A 6,000-nucleotide genomic window follows, 5' to 3' on the forward strand; every position below is an offset into this window, starting at 1 on the left:
TCCGCGCAATCCGATGAAAAAGAAACCGGAATGCTTGCGTCCTCGCTCTCTAAAAGTGGGAGCAAACGTCACCCGGATAAGGCCAATCAGCGTGCGCCCTGGGCAAATGCGAGCCGCGCGCCTGTTTTGGCGATCGCGAAGCGAAGGGAGCAAACATGGAGTCGGAAAACGAGAGTGATGTTTCTCTGTCTGGGGGAGATTCTGACGAACATGTTAGCGGTAGCGGCGACGAGTTAATGGTGGATGATGACCCATACTCTACGGACCCAATGCCTCTGGAACCCGCCGACCATCCACGAGATGTGGCTGCGGCTAACCCGCGGGATGACATTTTTAGGTGACGTATCTCTTTGCATGGTTGCCGTCGGATGTGCGAAGCAGTTGAGAATGTTGAAATCGGCAGGTGTCTGTGTGGAGTCTGCGACCCACAGGAGCCCGACGAGCGCCTGTGTTGCCATTCTGTTGCCAAGGTTGTAAAAGTGCAACAGTGCCGCCGTGCAGTGCATAACACAACACCCATTACTCAGGGACATCTGCCTCCGTAGAGCTTCTAGTGGTGTACGCGCATCAATTCTGCCGCTATGATCAACATTTTAGGCGACTCAATCCCCAGGACCACAGGTAAGCTTGCTGCAGTGCTCTCCCGTTTGCTATATGATTACGACCGTAATGAATTTTTCGGTTTAAATGACCCCCCATCAAGATCCGGAAGGGTAAACTCGGGTGCTAGTCGGGTGTTGTTGGTTACGCAAATTGTCGCACCTAAAGTGGACAAGGGCTGTATACAAAAGGGCGACTATTCTCAGCAGCTTTTTGGCCTACACAAGTTTTCCCCCATAAATCATAAGCTTGGACGACAGCCGTGGAACGATCCAGAGAATCCTGGTCCAACAATTCCATTAGGAAAAGTGAAGCAACACAGCCGCCTCAGCTAGTCTCGACATGCTCTCAATTATGCCAGTTAGCCATGGCCTGATTGGCAACACAAAACCCTGATTGATTGACAGATATCCAGTGGGAATTTTAAACTCCGAAGGAAAGTCTTACAAGTCTGAAAACAGAAGCATTTGAGGTACCAATGAAGGGGGGAAGCATGTTACTGAAGAGTAACACATTTTGGGAGAAAATGGATTTTGCCGAAATTGGAGGGAAGCTGGTTTGGGAGGGAGTTAGCAGTTGGAATCGGGCTCATCCTGAAAGGCGGACATTTTTCTGTTGTACTATGTTGCACACCTGCCAACCTTCCACATTCAAATTGCGGGAGACCCTGGAACTAAGGGAGGAATGCACAGGCTTTGAACTCCAAGGTTGGGATAGTGTCTGTTCTGGCCATTGTCTTCCCAAGACTGCGGGAGATTTGGCAGGTATGCAAATGCCCACAAGATATGATGCTAAACAAAAAGAAATGTCATGTGGAGTTGTCTTTTCCAGCTGCCTGAGGTTCACGGCATACTCGTCATTCACAAGATGCCCTGGATGCATTGTCCAAGCAATCAGGAGGAAGTTCCCGTCTACGTGTTATCAAGGCTGGGGGTGTTGACATGAGAGACAAGCTGGTGCATACTGATGGCTGGAACTGGAGACTTGTAGTGGCAAGACGAAAATTTTGCTTTGAAAAAAAGACGAGGATACTATAGGTGTGTGGTGTAGGATAAACCTATCCGTACACCACACACCTATAGTATCCTCGAAAACCTCTGATGGGAGGCAAGGGGGATGACCAAGGGCTCATTTACACGTAGTGTGCCTATGTCGGCAAAATTTTCATCTTTTCATCATTGCAGTGTGGGGGATGTTTTCTCTTGTCACTCTGTATCTCCAGTTGCAGTCAACAGACTGTCTACCCATCTGTACAGCAAAAACTACTACACGTGGCGGTATTAGCTCTGGCATCAAATCCAGACTGTACTGCACTAAGTTAGTGCCGAGGTGGGAATATTTTGAACTCTGTGCCGATTGTCAATGCGGTGTAGTGACGGGAATAAAGAATGACCCTATAACTGTATCGATTTATTATACAGTGGAGTATGACGGAGTGGGAATAACAAAATAGCTTAGGTTTATTTGCCTCCCATTATGTATGGGAGGCAAATAAACCTAAGCTATTTTATTATGTTGTGCTGTGGTTCTAAATCAATGTGGTGTGAAGTCTGGGTGGTTACAGGTATGCTGCCACAGGAATGTTAAGAGGGTTTATGTTGTCAGATCCTTATCTGGTGTAGTAATACACTATGCAAGTCTGTGTCCTTTGTTTTCCTCTTCCTGGAATCAGGGCATAACAACCCCCTTGTGAGATGCGCCGTGAAGTGGGTCCCCAGCACTTGCTTCAGCCATGACCTCCGCATCTGAAATATGGCCTTGAGTGTTAACACTCAAAAGAATACGTTGAGGGCCTAGCGGGTACAATAACAAACATAAAAATGACTACGCAAATAAATCTTCCCCTTTGCGGTCCCTGTTTCACTGGCACAGTTATTTGCCTGTCCACATTATGTTATAAACACTGGCAGCCGCATCACACAAGATACCTTTCACAGAACTCGACAATTTTCAGGGCTCGTACATATCCATTATTTTGTGGGACGTGCAAAAAGAATTCCAATATTTTCGTGGCTTGACAAAATATACCAAATCCAGTTGATTCCGTTGACGTGCTTGCTGCCGCCTGAAATAGAGCCAGAAATTAGCAACAAGGCTGCAGTCGAATACTGATGCAACGTGAAGTGTCTCGGACGTAGCCAAACACAGATTGCGATGTTTTCACATCCCTGAATGCTGCCATCAGGCTTACACTATGAACTGCAGAAACATCCACTAGCTGCAATAACATTAGAATAACGCTGTCATGTGGGAGTGTTACGTTATTACTCCTGCATAATACAGGCGACCATTAGCACAGCAACAACACACCAATCTTTTTTCTCGAAAGTACGCGTACTATTGCGTCAGGATGCTGCAATCATTGTAATAATTTGTGTACATTAGTAGCCGATGTGACGTTACAATCGGCGGCGAGGCCAGGTGTTCGCGATGATGTTTACTGTGACAAATGATATTTTTCATCGCAGCGTAACTGTGACCACGCAGGATTGTCACTTACCTCCGTTACTGGTTCCTGCCCTTGTTCCTGATCGAATATGGTAGGCACGGCGTCAATCTTCAGCCGCTTCCGTTTCTGCCGTAGAGCGAGCCGAACTTGCAATACATCTTCATCGAAATAGGTGTCGTCGGCGAAATGACAGGAACCGACGCGTGAAACATTCAATCCTTGGGACACACCACAGTAGTGGCTGGCGATCGCTGCCTCTCACTTTCGTTTCGTCTCGCCATTGCGAGGTCGGTGAAATGTAAGCTCGGGATTCACATTATAAGTCTTTGTGCACCCGGGCACGTAGCACCGATTTCCTGACTGTGACATCGCACGTCAACGGCGTGAAATCCTAGGGCACACGCTGTGGTTCAAAGTACTTCAAAGTAAACGCGACAAGACAACAAGGAAAAGGGTCAGACGCACGCTCAGACACACACCGAACTCCGGCGGGAAGGAGCGCCTCCTGATGGTTGGTTTATCCGGGTGACGTCATCCAGCGTCGGCGCCATGGAGGAAGGAAAGCTAAGGAGGGAGCATGACGTCATTCAAAGGGGACGCCGGAAGCTCCCTGGCCGCCATTTCTTGTGGGCAATCAACCCCCTCTCTGCCCCTTTCCCAAGCCTCGCCCGCCCTCTCGCCCATCGGCTGGTGTTGTGATCAGCTGAGCCGATTGTGTGGACGAATTGGCGCCGCACTTGTGCGACTAAATGGCATGTCGTCGTAGACTCCAAGGAAAATTACTGCAAAGTGAGGGTGCGATTCAAACCATCTAACAACCATGCCGAGTTGTATAGTTCGCGGGTGCAGGAATCGTTCAACTATGCGTTTGCAGGGAGTCACCTTTCACAGGTAAGTGTTCCCGACGCAGCGGGAAGTACTGAAACGTAGATCTGAGAAAGTAAATGTTTTCGCTCAGGTTACCCAGAAATCAACAGAAGCGTATGGCATGGCTTCAGTCTTTGGGATTTTCTCCAGAGCGGGAACCACCGAAGTCTGCCTGCGTGTGTTCCCTGCATTTTCGAGACGAGCACATAGACCGATCGTCGCTAACCAATGTCCGACTTCGAGAGAACGCAGTGCCGACTGCTGCGTACCAATCTCAAGTAGGAAAAAGTGACACATGTGACATGGTCTTCGTTGGTCATAGGAATACATAGAAGCTACATAATTTCAGCCTGCGACCTCAGCCTCAGGAAGTGCAGCCAGCGTGGCACCACCCGAAACTACTTCACAAGTGCCTGAAACCTGTCCCATGGTTGAGGTACGAGCTGACAGGGCACAGGGAGGAGTGTTGTACGCAGGTCTGCGCACACTTGGCATTAACACGGCGCTTGTACTAACAGCAACCGTACGAAAAAGTGTGCGTGTGGCTAAAACCTGGCATATGTTTGCAACCTGCATTGAAGCGAAACTGGGTACATTTTTGCGTACTGCTGCCGTTTGTGCAGAGGCGATGTTACTGTTATGCTTGCACAGACCTCTACATAATATGTTCTGTTACCAGTGGTGGGCAAAGTACCTCAAAATTATAGTTAAAGTAAAGTACCCAGTACCTGGTGTCATTAGTACTTCAAGTACTGTACAAAATACCCAATTCCAAATGTACTTCAAGTATTCATCAAGTGCTAATCCTCTGCTATAACAGGATAGGAAATTTCAAGAAAAAAAAAAGTACAGGCCAACGGACATTATATATTTCTAGGCATTCCATGCTGCTTTTCGAAATACACCACGTTTAAAAAAATATGAAGAAAGTAAAAAAGGATCAAGCACAATATAAGCCATCATTTTTATACGATTGTAATCTGCAGCAAAGTAATCCATGTGACCAGTTAAAAAAACGTTACAATGTAAATATGAAAGCACGTATTTCAGAGTGTTTATCATGTAATGCAATCACACATTGTGATATCAAATGATTATTAATTACTACTGAAGGAAACAATGTAAAAAAAGCATATAACCCTGCATTGAGAGAATTGAAATGACAACTTCTCAACAATCTCAATCTCAACAATAGATTTGCTTCAACAAATATGCTCTTCAACAGCACAAAAATCCTTTTGGTAAAATGTCAGACTGGGACTCCTCGTACTGCATCCCACTAAAAGCGCTAAAATTAAGGTAAGACGACGAAAACACACAGATACCGATATCTGTGTGTTTTCATTTTCTTGTTGTCACTTTAGCGCTTTTAGTAGGGTGGTCATTTGATACTCTTTTGTGATTTTTTGTCTGGAGTCCAAGTTTGGGCACCTGAGTACTTGATGGGAAAGTACTCGGGAAAAAGTACGGTACAAAGTACACGATTTAAAATGTATTTAAAGTAAAGTACAAGTACACTGAAATGTACTTAAAGTACTACTTGAGTACTTGGTATTTAAGGTACTGCCCATCACTATCTGTTACCAATGCTGCTTACTGAAATTGAAGACTAAAATTTTGACAGGCCCCTGGACTATTCATGGGACCTGGATACTCAAGTGAGGCTGCGGATGTGGACACGGTAATGTTTTGTTCAGTGCGCAACACACAGAAACTGAAATGGGTTGACAGGATTTGCTTGACCCACGTGACATGCTCAATTACTTTCTTGGGCTAAGTGATGTCCATTGTGTGCTCATGGATAGAAGGAACTAACGTGGTCCACATTTTAAGTTCCAGATACAGCCAGCTGTTCTTCCTGACGTTTCAGCTGACGAAGCACAGCCTGAACCTGCCACGCAATCCATTGTGAGCGACACTGAGGTAAGCTGACAAGAGGAAGTGTAAAGTGCATGGGAGCAGTACAAACGCCTTACAGCACCAACATTATGGCGCATGGACTTTCTTGTGCTAGGCGTTGTCCGTCATGTCCTCATGGATAGAATCAACCGATGTGACCCACATTTTCAGTTCCAGATACAGGC

The sequence above is a fragment of the Ornithodoros turicata genome, chromosome 9, assembly GCF_037126465.1.
Source record: "Ornithodoros turicata isolate Travis chromosome 9, ASM3712646v1, whole genome shotgun sequence".
Taxonomy (NCBI): Eukaryota; Metazoa; Arthropoda; class Arachnida; order Ixodida; family Argasidae; genus Ornithodoros; species Ornithodoros turicata.